Source organism: Primulina tabacum, chromosome 17 (genome assembly GCF_025594145.1).
Source record: "Primulina tabacum isolate GXHZ01 chromosome 17, ASM2559414v2, whole genome shotgun sequence".
NCBI classification, from domain to species: Eukaryota; Viridiplantae; Streptophyta; class Magnoliopsida; order Lamiales; family Gesneriaceae; genus Primulina; species Primulina tabacum.
The window spans coordinates 7,891,999-7,910,832 of NC_134566.1; the positions used below are offsets into that span (position 1 = coordinate 7,891,999).

The following is an 18,834-nucleotide window of genomic DNA, read 5'->3' on the forward strand; positions in this document are numbered from 1 at the left end:
AATTAACACTCCATATTCTGTTACAGATATCTCTTCCAGTGAATGCCAAAGTCACTTGACGTGGAGTTTGAGCAGTTTGACCTTAAAATTGAAAGAACTTTCCGCAGGAGAAGACAACAGCAGAGACTGAAGGAACTGATGGAGAGGCACGAGCATGAGGAGGAACACCATGATAATAGACATGTTGAGATGCCACGCCGCATACCGATGCTAGAGTATGCCCAGCCTTCCTTGGATGGTGCACGCCCCAGCATTGTGAGGCCTATTGTGCGGGCAAACCACTTCGAAATCAAACCAGCCATAATCCAGATGATTCAGAATACAGTCCAGTTTGGTGGATCTGCAGTAGATGATCCAAACACACATATCGTAGACTTTCTTGAAATTTACGATACTTTTAAATTTAATGGAGTTTCTGATGATATTGTTAGGTTGCATTTATTTCCTTTCTCCTTACGTGATAAATCTAAAGCATAGTTGAATTGTTTGCCTGTAGGTTCGATCACCACATGGGAGGACATGGCGAAAGCATTTCTCATTAAATACTTTCCTCCATCTAAGACCATGAAGCTGCGGGCAGACATCACCACATTTGCTCAGTTCGAGCAGGAATCTTTATATGAGGCATGGGAGCATTTCAAGGATCTATTACAAAGATGCCCTCATCACGAACTGCCACTTGGGTTAGTTGTTCAAACCTTTTACTATGGCTTGCTTACCCCAAATCGGACTATGATAGATTCTGCTGCTTGTGGAAACCTCTTGCGAAAAACTGCTGAGGAAGGATATGAGTTGTTGGAGGAGATGGCTGCTAGCAGCTATCATCCTCAATCTGAAAGGAATAACCAGCGGAGAAGTGCAGGAGTCCACCAGGTAACTGACCTTTCCGCTATCACTGCACAGCTTGATGTTTTCAACAGGAAGTTGGACGGGTTGAATATGGGTGGCACGGTTATGCGTCTGCAAGAGATATTTTGCGAAAAATGCGGAGGAGAACACAATGTTAAGGACTGTCAAGACAGTGGTCCTTTTTATGTGCCAAAAGGGGCACCTGTTAATCAAGTGGGAGTCCAAAACAGTCCAAGGAATAATCCGTACTCAAACACATATAATCCCGGATGGAGGCAACATCCCAGCTTCTCATGGGATGGTCAAAGCATTCAGAATCGACCACAAGAAGGACAACCATATGGGAAACAACCGATGTACAGATCTGATCCTCCTAGGGAAAAGAAGTCCAATTTGGAGCAGATGATGTCTAAGTTCATCTCGTCTACCGAAACCAGACTCCAAAACCAAGATGCATCAATAAAGGGGCTAGAGAATCAGACTGGGCAGTTAGCAAAAATGATAGCAAGTAGAGAGCCGGGCACCTTGCCAAGAAACACCGAGACCAATCCAAAAAAGCAAGTGAAGGCCATTGAGTTGAAGAGTGGAAATATTTTAGAGTCGAGAGAAAAAGAAAAAAAATCAAGTGCCGGATGAACAGATTGAGACATCTAAGGTTAAGTCTTCTAACTCTACACCAGCACCCACTGCACAATCTAAAATTTTTTTACCTCTTCCTTTCCCTGCAGCACTGAAAAAAGCAAAACTTGACGCACAATTCGGTAAGTTTCTTGAGGTATTTAAAAAATTGCATATCAATATTCCTTTTGCCGATGCTTTGATGCAAATGCCTAGTTATGCAAAATTTTTGAAAGACATATTAGCTAATAAGAGGAAGTTGGACGATCACATGACAGTGAACTTAACTGAAAATTGCTCTGCCTTGGTGCAAAACAAAATCCCACTGAAACTAAAAGACCAAGGGAGTTTTTCTATTCCTTGCATGATTGGTGATGTTGTTTTCCATAAAGCTTTGTGTGATCTTGGAGCAAGTATTAATCTTATGCCTTTATCTGTATTCAGGAAACTCAGATTAGGAGAGCCTAAGCTAACCAGGATGTCCTTACAGCTAGCTGACAGATCTGTCAAGTATCCACGAGGAGTGATTGAGGATGTGCTAGTGAAAGTGGACAAATTTATTTTCCGACAGATTTCGTGATGCTCAACATGGAGGAAGATATGGAGATGCCTTTGATTTTGGGGAGACCATTCCTTGCGACTGGCAAGGCCCTGATTGATGTTCAAGAAGGGAAGTTGAGATTGAGAGTGGGGGAGGAGGAGATTACTTTTGATGTTTTTAATGTACTTAAGCACACACTACAGTCTAATAGTTGTTATAGAATTGATGCTTTTGATGCTCTTGTGTCTAACTATGTGCATGTTGCTATTAGAGACCCTTTGGAAGCCACTCTCACTACTGAACTCAGAGAAGATTAATTGGACGAAGAGAAAGCCGAAATAGTGGCATACCTCAATGCCAACCAGCCATGGAAGAGGCCAATAAGGATGAGATAAGAGGACTTGGGAGATCGAAGAGACTTGATCCCCCAGAAGTCAAGCATGGAGGAGCCACCAATGCTTGAGCTCAAACCACTGCCTCCACACCTAAAGTACGTATACCTAGGTGAGAATAACACTTTACCTGTCATTATTTCTGCTGCTTTGACAGATATGATGAAGGAAAAACTGTTGGAAGTTTTGAAAGCGCACAAGAGTGCTTTTGCATGGAAGGTGGCGGATATCAAAGGGATAAATCCATCAGTTTGCATGCACAAGATATTGATGGAAGACATGTACTCACCTCTTGTGCAACCTCAGAGAAGATTGAATCCAAAGATGCAATAGGTAGTAAAAGTCGAAACTATCAAATTCCTAGATGCAGGTATTATCTATCCTTCTGATAGTGCATGGGTAAGTCCTGTTCAGTGTGTGCCGAAAAAAGGTGGGATTACTGTGATCACAAATGAAAAAAATGAATTAATACCCACTAGGACAGTTACGGGATGGCGTGTGTGCATTGATTATAGGAAATTAAATGATGCTACCCGTAAAGATCACTTTCCACTGCCCTTCATTGATCAAATGCTTGAGACGTTAGCGGGTCATGAGTTTTATTGTTTTTTGGATGGGTATTCAGGGTATAACCAAATTATGATTGCGCCTGAGGACCAAGAGAAAACCACTTTCACTTGTCCTTATGGCACTTTTGCTTTTAGACGAATGCCCTTTGGTTTGTGTAATGCCCCCGCCACTTTTCAACGATGCATGACTGCTATATTTCACGACATGATAGAAACTTTCCTTGAAATTTTTATGGATGACTTCTCGATTTTTGGCTCCTCTTTTGATGATTGTTTGCAGAATTTGAAGGTGGTATTGATGAGATGCGAGGAGACGAATTTAGTGCTGAATTTGGAAAATTGTCATTTTATGGTACAAGAAAGAATAGTATTGGGGCACGAGATATCCGGGAATGGAATAGAGGTGGACAAGGCAAAATTTGAAGTTATCAAGAACTTGCCACCTCCGGCATCCATAAAGGGATTTAGAAGTTTTCTAGGCCACGCCGATTTTTATCGGTGTTTTATCAAAGATTTTTCTAAAATTGCCAAACTTCTATCTTTCTTACTTATGAAAGATGTGCCTTTTGATTTTAATTCGAACTGTTTACAGGCATACAAGGATTTGAAGGAGCGCTTGGTGACGGCTCCTGTCTTGGTGGCACCAGATTGGGATCTACGTACCCTTTGAGGTCATGTGCGATGCCAGTGATACTGCGGTGGGGGCTGTGCTTGGCCAGCGGAAAAACAAGGTATTTCATACAATTTACTATGCAAGTAAGACCCTAGACGAGGCTCAATTGAATTATGCAACAACTGAAAAAGGAATTACTTGCAGTAGTGTTTGCGCTTGACAAATTTCATTCATATCTTGTTTTGTCCAAAGTCATTATTTACACAGATCACTCTGCACTGAAATATTTACTTGCTAAGAAAGATGCAAAGCCATGCTTACTTCGGTGGATTTTATTGTTGCAAGAATTTGATTTAGAAATAAAAGATAAGAAGGGTGTCGAGAATGTGGTAGCGGATCACTTGTCTAGGTTGGAGCTTATAAGTAATGATTGTGTAGATCATGCTATAAATGATTGGTTTCCTGATGAGCAACTATTTGAGGTGAGACACTGTCCTTGGTATGCAAATTTTGCTAATTTTCTTGTCACAGGCACACCACCACCCAATCTATCGTTTCATCAACGTAAGAAATTCTTTTCTGACGTGAAACATTATTTTTGGGAGAAACCATTTTTTTTTAAGATCTGTGCAGATTCTATAATCAGAAGTTGTGTTGCAGAGGAAGAGTTTGGTCAAATCCTTAACCATTGCCATGACCGTGAGGTAGGTGGTCATTTTGGACCAACAAAGATGGCATCCAAGGTAATTTAATGTGGCTTTTATTGGCCAACCCTCTTTAAGAATGCTCGTTCTTATGTGCTTACCTGTGATAAATGCCAGCGGACAGGTAACATCTCTAACCGTCATGAAATGCCTTTAAATATTATTATTGAGTGTGAGGTTTTTGATGTGTGGGGAATAGACTTCATGGGACCGTTTCCCAGCTCGTTCACGAAAATATATATTTTGGTGGCGGTCGACTATGTGTCTAAGTGGGTAGAGGCAGAAGCATATGCCACTAATGATGCTCAAGTGGTCGTGAAATTTTTAAAGAAAAATATTTTTAATAGGTTTGGGACACCACGAGCAATCATTAGTGATGGTGGCACCCATTTTGGCAACAAAATCTTTGAAGAACTTTTAAGCAAATATGGTGTCACACATAAGATATCTATTCCCTATCACCCCCAAACGAGTGGTCAAGTGGAAGTGTCTAACCGAGAAATCAAACGGATTTTAGAAAAATTCGTAGGTGTCAGTCGGAAAGACTGGTCACTGAGGTTATATGATGCTCTTTGGGCATATAGGACTGCGTTCAAAACACCTATAGGCACTGCTCCATATAGGTTATTGTTTGGTAAAGCATGTCATCTATCTGTAGAGTTAGAGCATCGGGCATATTGGGCAACAAAAGCACTGAACTTTAACTTTACTGATGCAGGTGAATGACGTCTGCTTCAATTGGACCAGTTGGAGGAATTTCGGAATCTGGCATATGATCTCGCACTATCATAAAAGGAAAAGACAAAGAGGGCTCATGATAGGCGAATCATTGAAAGGGAATTCAAGGAAGGTGAAAATGTCCTGCCCTACAACTCCCGGTTGCGGCTGTTTCCCGGATAATTGAAGTCGCGATGGTCTGGTCCATTCGTGATTTCCAAAGTTTACCCATCGGGAGCTGTAGAATTGCAAGATGGAAAGGATGGGACATTTACGGTCAATACCCAGCGACTGAAGCACTACATGGGTGGTGCAGTTGAGCCACAACTTGGAATCTCCCGGTTCCAAGACAATCCGAACTGAAACTGACCGACAGTCAAGCTCTCGACTATAAATTGAGAACTACCTCTCTTTCCCTTATCTTGCATTTAATTCGATTTTTAGTTCACTCTCTTGTTGTTTTACTAAGAAAAAAATTTTTAAAAATTTGTTGGGCAGCGAACGAGGTCGGCCCGGGCGAAAATTCATGCCCGCCCGGGCGAGTCTCCTTTTCGTAAAGGTATCAAAAAGCCGAAGGTCTCCCGCCCGGGCGGAAACTCATTCCCGCCCGAGCGCGTCTCTTTTTCATAAAAGTATTAAAAAGCCGAAGGTCTCCCGCCCGGGCGGAAACTCATGTCCGCCCGGGCGCGTCCCTTATTCAAAATTTTTTTCCAAAAGCCGCAAGTCATCTGCCGGAGCGGAAACTTATGTCCACTCGGGCGGATCGCGATTCCTGTTTAAATTTGCAGATTTCTTTTCTTCTCCCCATTCGAACCCTACTCCTCCCGCTTCGATTTTTGCCCCTTCCCTAAATCTTACTCAAATCCCTTCTCTTATGTCAATTTTAGGTACAATCTTGGGTCACCATGTAATGTCCGAGATTTTGATTATCGTAATCTGAAATGATTTGTTGATAAATTGATGTGATTATAGACGGAACGGATCAGACCGGGAAAGCCCGAAAGAAGATTGAAATTATGTGCAAGGATGAGCCCTCACGCATATGCGCGACCCCGCCAGGCGCATATGCGCGAGGTAGGCAGAGAACCTCGCGCATATGCGCGAGCAGGACCCGCGCATATGCGCGAGGATGGCAGAGAGTTGCAAAGAACTTCGCGCATATGCGCTGATTGAGGGCGCGCATATGCGCGAGCTACCATGAGGGCTTCAACTTAACGTAAGTTTTATTATGTTTTGTTATGATTTGAAATTATGATATTGAAGGAATCGGATATGATTCATATATAGTGTTCCTGACATAGTAAACATCGTATAATCGAAACCGGATTGAAGAACAGATACCGTATGAAATTGTTATGATTTTTCAGAGATGATTTGATTGAGATTTGGTATCAGATTTGTATTGTTATTGGTTATGAGTGTGAGAATTGAAATCTGTTGATTTGTATTGCTGGGTATATTGAGATTGTACCGTTATGATAATGAATCAGAATTTGATTGAGTTTTGATTATATCCAATATCGATATGAGTGATGTATTGATATTATACTCCTCGATATTGTCATTGCCAGATTGAGTAATTGACAGATTCAAATTCAAGACTTCGACAGAGTCAGATCAACAGAAAGAAAGGTATAAATCGATGTTAACCGGGAGATCGACCCGAGTCAGATTGGACTCGAGTTTCCCATAAAACCACATACTTTATTTATTGCATTGATATTTGCAATTTATGAGATTGATATGCTTAGTCTATTGAGTTATAGCAAAGCATGTATTGAGTCATGGGCGGAGATTCCTAGTTATTGGCGGATATTCCAAGTCTTTGGAAGATATGCCAAGACACTGGATGTTTGGTTTATATCGATGTTTGCTAAGGAGCAGATCGGCTTCTATCGCTGAGATTCGATATATGAGAAAATGTCCGGAAACCGGGATCCCTAGATTAGAAATGAGTCGAGTCTGACATGACGATTGATTACATTACGTTTCCGCATTTGTATTTTAAAAAAAAATTTAGATCCTGTTTCTTTAATTGATCTAATCATTCCCAAAGATGATTAAGAATTGAATTAGCGTACGGGTCCCCACAGTAGGTGGTATCAGAGCAGTAGGTACCTTATCCTAAGATAGAAGATAGTGAGCGGGGTAGAATGAGTTTCTTCCTTGCTTTTGAATGCTAGCATGTTTTACTGTTTTGAAATGCATGTTTACCTGATTATCTGATTTGATTGTAAACATGTACTAATGAGAATGAATCAGAACCGATTCTTGATCAGCAGTAAGATGATCAGAGGAGAACTGAAACAAGTTTGTTGTAATTGGTTGCTAACCCTTTTGGTAATCAGATATGCCTCCTCGAAGAGTACCAGAACAGGGTAGTACTTCTGCGAATCTGATGGATGTGACAGCAACTCCGATGGAAACGCTACTGAAGAGGTTTCAGTCGTTTAAACCGCCAATCCTGAAAGGAACAGAGACTTCTGTTGACTGTGAGTGTTGGTTAGATGATATTGAGATGTTGTTTGATTCCTTGGATTGCACAGATGAGCGCCGGGTCAGACTGATTGGACACCAATTGCATGATGTTGCAAAGAATTGGTGGATCACGAAAAAGAGAGCATTGGAGCATCAAGGTACGAATATCACTTGGAATGTCTTTAAAACTGAGTTCTATCAAAGATTTTTCCCAGTGTCGTACAGGAAAGACAACGAGGCAGAATTTGCTAATCTGAGATAGGGTCAGTTGAACATTGAAGAGTATGTGGCCAAGTTCTCTACCTTGTTGCGATTTGCTCCACATGTGGCCGAGAATGACGAAGCTGTTGCTGATCAGTTCATTAATAGGCTGAATCCTGAGATCTTTACATTGGTGAACACCGGGCGACCGGCTAACTTTGCTGACGCCCTGAATAGAGCAAAAGGAGTTGAAGCTGGTCTGATAAGACAGAAAGGAGCTTCGTATGTTCCTCCAGCACCGAGACCACAGCAACCCCCTCCCAGATTTGAGAGTGGCAGCATCAGTGGTGGAAAGAAAGATTATCTGAAAGCCAGAGAAAAACAGTTTAAGAAGTCTGGCAGCAGTTCTTCTAGCTCCAGTGGTTCTCGACAGAGCCAGAGTTATACCGGAGCTTATTATAGAACTTGCGGAGGGAGACATCCGACCGAGCAATGCCAGGGAGTGATTGGTAGTTGCCGTATCTGCAGACAGCAGGGACACTTTGCCAGAGTCTATCCACAGAGAGGTTCCTAGGGATCCCATGGATCAGAATCAGCTGGATCAGTGGCTCAGACTGATAGACGATCATCAGCTGTTCATTCTTTCCAGCAACCACCGACTACTTCTCAGTCACAGCAGAGGCCAGGAGGAAGCCAGACTGTGAGCCAGCCTCCGAGACAGCAGGCCAGAGTATTTGCTTTGACTGAAGAACAGGATCAGGAAGCACCAGATGATGTTGTTGCAGGTAACTGTTCTTTATGTGGTTATCCTGCTTATGTATTGATATATACGAGTGCTTCTCATACATTTATATCTGAACGATTTGCATTGAGTCATGCATTGCGCGTTGAGTCTTTATCTGCTGTAGTGTCTGTCTCTTCTCCTTTGGGGACAGGGTTGATATCAGTGAAGTCTGTGAAACATTGTATACTACAGTATGACGGTCATGAGATTGAGTTAGAGTGCATTGTACTTGGATTGTCTGATTTTGACAGTATTATCGGTATTGATATCCTGACCAAGTACAGAGCTACCGTTGATTGTTTCCATAAGATTGTGAGATTCAGATCTGAGATGGCTGAAGAATGGAAATTTTACGGTAAGGGTTCTAGATCTAGAATTCCTTTAATATCTGCTATGTCTATGACTCGATTATTACAGAAAGGAGCGGAGGGATTCCCTGTGTATTCAGTTGACGTACTGAAATGGAGGCCATCATTGGCTAATTTGCCAGTGGTATGTGAGTTTGCTGATGTCTTCCCAGATAAGATTCCGGGTTTACCTCCGATTCGAGAGATAGACTTCAGCATTGAATTGATGCCAGGTACAGTTCCGATTTCTAGAGCTCCGTACAGAATGGCACCGATTGAGTTGAAAGAATTGAAAGATCAGTTGGAAGATCTATTGGCCAATGGGTACATCAGACCGAGTGTTTCTCCTTGGGGTGCTCCATTGTTGTTTGTGAGAAAGAAAGACGGTTCTATGAGAGTCTGCATTGATTACCGGCAACTGAACAAGGCTGCGGTAAAGAACAAATACCCTTTGCCTCGTATTGATGATTTATTTGATTAGTTGCAGGGTTCTTCTGTTTATTCCAAGATCTATCTGAGATCTGGATATCATCAGCTGAGAGTCAGAGATTCTGATATCCCGAAGACAGCGTTCAGAACCAGGTATGGACATTATGAGTTTGTTGTCATGCCGTTTGGTTTGAGCAATGCTCCAGCTGTATTTATGGGTCTGATGAACCGTGTGTTTCAGAAATACCTTGATGATTTTGTGATTATTTTCATCGATGACATTTTGATATATTCGAAGAATATGATTGATCATGTTGAGCATTTGAGGATTGTGTTGAGAACTCTGAGAGCTGAGAAACCGTATGCTAAACTGTAGAAATCTGAGTTTTGGTTGAGAAAGGTTGTATTTCTGGGGCACATTATATCTGGAGATGGGATTTTTGTTGATCCTATTAAAGTTGAGGCAGTGATCAGTTGGCCGAGACCGACATCTGTGCCAGAGATACGCAGTTTTATGGGTTTGGCAGGCTATTACCGTCGATTTATTAAAGATTTCTCGAGTATTGCTAAACCTATTACCCAGTTGACTCAGAATAATGCTCCATTTGTTTGGTCAGAAGACTCTGAGTCCAGTTTTCTGGATTTGAAGAAGAGATTGACCAGTGCTCCGATCATGACTACTCCATCAGGTACTGGTGACTTTGTTGTCTATTGTGATGCTTCTCACAGAGGGTTGGGATGTATTTTGATGCAATGGGGACATGTGATTGCCTATGCCTCAAAACAACTGAAACCACATGAATCTCGCTATCCAATTCATGATCTTCAATTGGCGGGCATCGTCTTTGCCTTGAAGATATGGCGACATTACCTATACGGTGAGAAGTTTGAGATTTATTCTGATAACAAGAATCTGAAATATCTGTTTCACAGTCTGAATTGAATATGAGACAACCTAATTTATTTAAAGATTTTTATTGTGACATCAAATACTATCGGGGGAAATCCAATGCAGCAGCTGAAGCACTGAGTCGAAAGGTATGTTCTTTATCCTTATCGACGATTGGTGTTTCGAATTTGATTGAAGATTGCTGTTTGTCTGGATTGGTATTTGAAACAGATTATAGACCACTGAGACTCTATGCTATTCAAGTTGAACCAGAGCTGATTTTGAGAATTAAAGCAGCTCAGAAAGTTGACCAGAATGTTCAGAATTTGATAACGATGGTCAGAGCAGCGCATCGATCAGAATATCAGGTACGTGATGGGGTACTGTATGTGAATAATTGTATTGTTGTGCCAGATGTTTCAGATTTGAAACGACAGATATTTTGAGAAGCGCACAGTAGTCGATTCAGTATTCATCCTGGTGGCAGAAAAATGTAAAATGATTTGAAAAGACAGTTTTGGTAAAAACAGATGAAAGCGGATATTGCAGAGTTTGTATCAAAATGTTTGAATTGCCAGCAGGTGAAAGCCGAAAGAAAGAAACCAGGAGGTTTATTACACAGCTTGTCTATTCCTGAATGGAAATGAGATCACATTTCTATGGATTTCGTGACGAATCTACCGCGTTCCTCCCGAGGTTGTGTTGCCATTTGGGTTGTGATTGACAGATTGACCAAATTAGCATGTTTTATTCCTTACAAGATGACGTACAGACATGACTAGATGGCAGAGATTTATGTCAGAGAAGTGGTCAAATTGCACGGAGTGCCGAAGTCGATTGTTTCAGACCGTGATCCTCGGTTTACTTCGCACTTTTGGCACAGTTTGCAGCAAGCTCTAGGTACGAAGTTACATCTGAGTACCGCATATCATCCACAGATAGACGGACTGTCAGAGCGGACTATCGAGACACTGGAGGATATGCTTAGAGCTGTAGTGCTTGATTTTAGCACTAGTTGGCAGGATTCATTGCCACTTTGTGAGTTCTCGTACAACAACAGCTATTAGACGAGTATTGAGATGGCACCGTTTGAAGCGTTGTACGGTAAGAAGTAAAGATCCCCACTTTATTGGGACGATATCTCTGAGGTTCCTGAGATTGGACCTGATATGATCAGAGATATGACAGAAAAAGTGAAGTTGATTCAGAAAAGGATGAAGGCAGCTCAAGACAGACAGGCCAAGTATGCCAATGTTCGACGTAGACCGTTGGTATTTGAGGAAGGAGACCGAGTATTCTTGAATATTTCACCTTTCAGAGGAGTTGTAAGATTTTCCAAGAAAGGGAAGTTGTCTCCACGATATATCGGGCCGTATGAGATTCTCGAAAAGATAGGAGATCGTGCCTATCGACTCCCATTACCGCCTTCTTTATCTGGAATACATGATGTATTTCATGTTTCTCTATTGGGGAAATATCTTCCCGATGCTTCACATGTCATTCAGCCAGACAAGGCAGAACTTGACGAGACACTGAGTTACTTCGAGAAACCGATCCAGATCCTCGATCGTAAAGAAAAGCAACTCAAAACGAAGACTATTCCACTTGTGAAGATTCAATGAAGTCGTCAAGGCATCGAAGAAGCTACCTGGGAAACTGAGTCAGACATAAGACAGAGATTCCCAGAATTATTTCATTGATATGAGTATTCTTATTTAGCTTCGATTCTCCATTTCTTATTGAATCTGATTTGATTGACTGTGACTTCGGGGACGAAATCAGATCTTAGAAGGGCAGAAATGTAATGCCCGAGATTTTGATTATTGTAATCTGAAATGATTTGTTGATAAATTGATGTGATTATAGACGGAACGGATCAGACCAGGAAAGCCGGAAAGAAGATTGGAATTATGTGCGAGGATGAGCCCTCGCGCATATGCGTGACCCCGTCGGGCGCATATGCACGAGGTGTGCAGAGAACCTCGCGCATATGCGCGACCAGGACCCGCGCATATGCGCGAGGATGGCAGAGAGTTGCAAAGAACCTCGCGCATATGCGCCGAGTAAGGGCGCGCATATGCGCGAGTTGCCTTGATGTTACGCGCCGAGACATAGTGTCTCGCGCATATGCGCCGAGGAGTTTCGCGCATATGCACGAGACGTGCAGCGTGAAGGGAGAGCCACTTGCCCTTACCATGCATGATATATATATAAAAATTTCAATTCATTCATCACTCATAAAAGGCCGAGGAAAGTTTGCCAGAAATCCTTACGCCTTTTGTTTTAGGATTTTGAAGTTTGTGCAAGATCTGCCCGTCAGAATTTCAATCCGACTTTGATACTGTGTTCCTATCGATGAGGGCTTCAATAGGACGTAAGTTTTATTACGTTTTGTTATGATTTAGAATTATGATATTGACGGAATCGGATATGATTCATATATAGTGTTCCTGACATAGTAAACATCGTATAATCGAAACCGGATCGAAGAACAGATACCGTATGAAATTGTTATGATTTTTCAGAGTTGATTTGATTGAGATTTGGTATCATATTTGTATTGTTATTGATTATGAGTGTGGGAATTGATATCTGTTGATTTATATTGTTGGGTATATTGAGATTGTACCGTTATGCCGTTGAAACAGGATTTGATTGAGTTCTGATTATATCCAGTATCAATTTGAGTGATGATTGATATTATACTCCTCGATATTGTCATTGCCAGATTGAGTAATTGACAGATTCAAATTCAAGACTTCGACAGAGTCAGAACAAATAAAGAAAGGTATAAATCGATGTTAACCGGAAGATCGACCCAAGTCAGATTGGACTCGATTTTCACATAAAACCACATACTTTATTTATTGCATTGATATTTACAATTTATGAGATTGATATGCTTAGTCTATTGAGTTATAGCAAAGCGTGTATTGAGTCATGGGCGAAGATGCCTTGTTATTGGCGGATATTCCAAGTCTTTGGGAGATATGACAAGACACTGGATGTTTGGTTTATATCGATGTTTGCTTAGGAGCAGATCGGCTTCTTTCGCTGAGATTCGATATATGAGACAATGTCCGAAAATCTGCCCCTAGATTAGAAATGAGTTGAGTCTGAGATGACGAGTCCAGAGTTTATTTAAAGCTTCATATCGATACATGTCTTTCTGATTTGATACATGCTATTGATAGTTGTTTCATGCTTTTATAGTTGTTATATGATTGCATGTATAAATTATTTTATACTGGGATTATTTTTTCACCGGAGTTATCCGGCTGTTGTCGTGTTTGTATGTGTGCATGACAACAGGTGAGACATGATCAGGGTCAGGAAGAGAATAAGAGAGGACAAGTTAGCGTGGAGATCCGGAGCAGAAGTAGATAGGCTTCAGCACTTGATATATAGTAGTTGAACCCTAGTTTGATTTTAATGTATTGAGTACAAGACATGTACTTTACTTTTGATAGGTATATCAGATTGATTACATTACGTTTCTGCATTTGTATTTTAAAAAAAATTAGACCCTGTTTCTTTAATTGATCTAATCATTCTCAAAGATGATTAAGAAATGAATTATCGTTCGGGTCCCCACACACCATCTTCACCAAACATCAAGAAATGATTTTTCCGGTCAAGAATTGAAATTTTCCGGCCACCTCTTAAATTTCCGGCCGTCGCTGCGCTTTTTCCCTCCGTCGCTGAAGCCTCCGGCCACTGCTGACGTCCGACAACACGCCTCCTACTCCGGGCTACTTGTGCTTCTCAAATAATCCACGATGGCGCCTATGAAAGCTCGGGTGAGTCATGCCTCTTCATCTTCATCGCGTAATTCTCAGTTATTTGTGAATGATACCGCTAGGGAACGCTATGAACATGCGAAAAAACATAGAGCTCCGCTTCGCAAACGTGGTTTCCAGCTTGTGCAATACGTATTTATTATAAATCAAATTGAGAATAGAAGCTGGGAAAATTTTGTAGCCAACCGCAAGCCGCGGTGGTGCCAGTGGTGAGAGAATTCTATGCTAATGCGGCTGAGAGGAGTGATAGTAAAGCATTTGTGAGAAGAAAGCTGGTAGATTTTAGTTCGGTAGAAATTAATAGGGTGCTTGAGACACCGGCTGTGGATGACTCGGTATATGTGGCATGGGCAGCAGAACCCAATTTAGACTTGATGATGCAAAGAATCTGCTATCCGTGGTTTCCGTGGACGACACCTGGCTCGCACACTTGTTTTGCAATGAAATATTTGCTCATCCCGGCTGCGAGGTGGTATGCATTTCCGGCCACACGTTTTATGCCAGTCGGGCACACTAGCAAAGTACAGAGGGAGAGGGGGCTGCTGCTATACGCACTGATCACTCACATGCCACTCAATGTGGGTAGGATTATTCATTTGCAGATCCAGCTGAGCATTCATAATCCGAATGTGTCATAATTCTTCCCCCATATTATCATCGAGCTATGTGCGGGCGCTGGGGTCATTTTTCAGGATGACTATGAGTGGTTACCACCGACCAAGGCCCTCGATGACGCTAGCTGGATACAGAAAATGGCAGTACGGCGGAAGGCTTTCCCGCAGTTTGGCCCTATATGGGACAGTTTGACTTTTGATCCCATGCCACAGCTGCCCCTACCACCGGCCCTGCGACCTCAACGTCGCCTTCTTCAGGACCGGATGGACGAATTTGCTGTCTTCGCGGACCATCAGTTACAGTGGCAGGCTGTGAGTCAGACGTATCAGACTGCTACTGATGCAATCCTGCGTCTATCCCTGAGCCACAGTGGTATTGACCCAGCCCTTATGCCACCACCTATGCCAGCTTTCTCGCCACCATTTCAGTTCCACTATGTCGATGCCCCAGAGCCGGATGTTGGTGTCATTCCCCCAGAGGAGCACGAGGAGGATGATCTTTGAGAGGGGAGTCACTTCTGTCCCTTCTTTCTATTTCATGCATTTCGTTTAGATCATTTTGTTTATTTCTGTTTCTGTTGCATGTTTAGGTCATATTGCATCTATTTTGTTACACAATATCTGCATCTTTTTCTCTCGTCTGCTACATTGGGGATACTGCTCGACTTTAGTATTGGGGGGTGGATAGGTGTTATTTTATGTGTTCATTATTTTTTTCTTTGTTGGTTTTATTTGTGGGCATTTAGTTTTAGTCGTTTTTGCATTGGAGTGTTTCAGCCGACAGTGCTAGAAGTAGCACTTGTTAGCCAAGGATGATTAAGAGGTGATGAGACATGCTCTCTCTGTCGTATAATCACACTCCTTTAGCACATACTGTGGTAAAGACATGAAGTTTTATTTAAAATGCTGAATCCTCTTTGCACGAATGTTAGAACTAGACGCATGCATGATAAGATGTGAAAATTTAAAACTAAAGTGGGGAACGAAGATGTTTGAAGGTGTAAATTGAACTTGACGATATTCTCTTGAATCGAGGTATATATCAGCAGCATTAAAAAAAGAGAACGATGGAGATGTAAGGTGTGGGGGAACCGAATAAAGGAATGAAATCCTATTCTTGGCTAAAGTTGGAGATGTAAGGTGCTGGGGAGCCAAATAAAGGAATGAAACCCTATTGTTGGCTAAAAATGTAAAACACATGGATTTGAATCTAAGATGAAAGGCTCTAATTTAGTCCTTTTATTACTGTATTCCAATTCGGTCAAAAAAAAAACTACTGCTGGTGATTACTGAGTGCAGAGGAATAAAGGAGAGTAAGATTTACAATAACAGACTGATTTAAATCTCTGACCATGGTTGAGAATGGATCCCTCTATCATTTATGATGCTAGGACTGACTACACACACATACACGTTCAGGTTTTATTTGAAACAATGTCTAGACCAAAAGAAAGTGCAAAGAATTGTGTTTTTGCATTGATCGACAAGGGAATATGTTGAGTTTCGCTCAGGCTAGTTGATGACTATGAATTCACTGTCGAGCTACTTTGTGTCATTTTTCATTTTATCTTGTCACCTGTTTTGCTCGAGGGCGAGCAAAAGGTTATTATTGGGGGGTTGATATAGGGGGATTTTACTTGTTTTTCATATCATGTTATGTCGCATTGTGTTGCATTTATCATTTAGATTGCATGCATTTTATATTATTTTAGCATAATTTATGTTTTATTGTTGCTCATGCGTTTAGTTGGTGAAAATGTAGGTGAGTCGTGCATAAACTAAAAATTAAAGTAAAAAAGTCGAAAGCCATCCGCCCGGGCGCACATTCACATCCGCCCGGGCGTCTCCAAAGCCGTGAGAGAAGGATTTTTTTTCGACGGTCATCCGCCCGATCGGAAACTTAGGTCCGCCCGAGCGCGTCAAAGAAAAATAAAAATACAAGATTTGCGAAGGTCATCCGCCCGGGCGCGCTTGTATTTTTTGAAAGATTTTGGACGATTTCTTCCCTTAATTCTGAATGGGGAGGATATGGAAGGGAGATTGCACGAAAATTGCATCATTATTCATCAGCCAAAAAGTCTAAGGAGGGGAGAAAAAGCTTGGAGAAACTTCTTAGAGTTGAAGATTCGAAGATTTCCGAGCACATTTCTTCGCAGATATCATCTAGTCTAGTATTTCTAATTTAGTTTTTATCCCTTAAACATTGTTGTGTTTATTTTTACTATGAATTATAGCAGCTAACTTTAAAATATTTGTTGGGATTTAAGGGGATCCTACCCCGAATTCTGATTTAGTTAATTCATATTTCAATTGATGGTTTATTCTTGATTGTGTTACTGTTTTTCATTGTGTTGTTAGAGCGCAGTTAACTTTAACAACGTTTTATATTGCGAGTGAGTTCGAGGGAATAGCTTGTGATAGGAACGAGTAACATAATCCGTGGATCTACAATTTACATAGATATACGAAATTGGATACGCGCCGATAGTTATAGTCCTAAGGATAAAAAACTAGGGGATTTCATAGATCGAAATGCAATTCGCTCTTGATAAATAATTAAAGACATTTAATTACTTCACTGAGTAGAACTAATTTGGAATAGCTAGAGAGAGTGTGTTCAATTGAATAGGAAATCCTGTCGGAAGCGTAAATCACTGTCGAAGAATTAATAAATTAACGAGGGGTAGGTGAACTGATATTTCCAACAAATTCATCTCTCATTGAATTTTTAATTGTGACACCCTGACCCTTTTAAAATAATAAACTCTATAATATGGAAGCTTTTAAAAATAGACTTGAAGGAAAGTAACTCCTTTAAAAATTTTGACAGAGTTTCCCCCTAAAAAGGAACTCATATCCTGTCTCCAGAAATAAAACCAATACGCCATAAAAATTCCCACAACTAATACATAAAGATATACAAAATCAAAAGCATTCCAATTGATTACCAAAATAATTGAGACAAATTTAAACTCCCAAAATAACAGGTGGGTTACAACAAAATATGTTAGCCAACTCCAACCATTACAAAACAAAATACTTTCTTAACCATCCATTGACAAAATAATCATTGCATCCTTCCTCCAAGCTTGGCACATTTCCTTCTTCTGTCTCGACACCATGCCGTATCAGTCTCGGTTACCTGCATCTGCATCTCATTAACATAACTGAAATGAGTTATAAAAACTCAGCAAGTAGACCTTTAAATAACAAGTACATATACCATAGAGTAAAGAAGGAATCCATACCATTTCTTAACCATAATATGCCATCAGTCAATAAAATGCGTATATAACAATTATAAGATGGCATCTATAGAACAATTCATTTCTTTTCATTAATATGGCATTGATAGGTCATCAGTCAATGGTACACATGTACGTCTCAGTCAAAATCAGTCACAGTACATGTCATTATGTTGATCAAATTAAGTCAAGTAGGTTTAGAATTACCATAGGTAACACCACAATACCATATAACCATCAAGCCATAAAAACATTTATTGAAACATTTTATCAAACACGTGGTGTGTGTGCTAAAACCTTAGCTCCTTTACTTTGTCCTTGGCATCAATTCCATCTCTTTTCAATATATCAATACATACAATATACATAATCAATGATTTAAAGGAGCTAAAATCAATAGAAACTTCATTTATCATATATATAGCTCATGAGATGCATTCAAAGGAAAAGTCTACTTACAACCCAATATACAAGTAGTTGCTTAGTTCTTGAGGGATTGCTACAACACAATATCAATAATAATACCATTAATCATTATATTAACAACCTTACCTCAACATTTAAACCTAACAACCCAATATCTTTCCTTCAATCACTAACCCAAGGAAAATAAGCTTTCTTACCTTGTTCCTAGACTCTTGAGAAGAAGAACTACTAATCTCCAAGCAAAGATTAAGGCTTCAATCAAAGATTAATGCCTTGGAAGAAATTGGATTGAAGGAGAAATGAGAAACCCTAGCTTCCAAGCCGATGGAAAGAAAAGAAAGAGAAGGAAAATGAGTAAAAAGATTATCCCATTCGATTTTATGCCTTCCCAAACCTCAAAACACGCTTTTTAACTTGCTGGGCGCTCGGGCGGTCACATATTACCGCCCTAGCGCCGAAATTACTGCCCAAAACTAAAAAATCCTGAAGCAGTGGCGCTCGGGCGGTAGTTTCTTACCGTTTGGGCGCCGCTCTATGCACACTTCCTATAAAGATCGCTTCCGAACACCTCTTCCCGTCCGAATTAGAAAAAGTGGAAAACATGAAAGTTTTAGCCCT

General features: G+C 40.8%; 1 non-coding gene across 1 annotated transcript; it reads right to left on the reverse strand.

The window, feature by feature from the left end:
- Window positions 1–568: 568 nt before the first annotated feature.
- LOC142532088 (small nucleolar RNA R71) lies at window positions 569–674 on the reverse strand. The gene has a single exon (XR_012816482.1). It is a non-coding gene; the product is annotated as a small nucleolar RNA R71 (small nucleolar RNA).
- Between the last annotated feature and the right edge of the window lie 18,160 nt (window positions 675–18,834).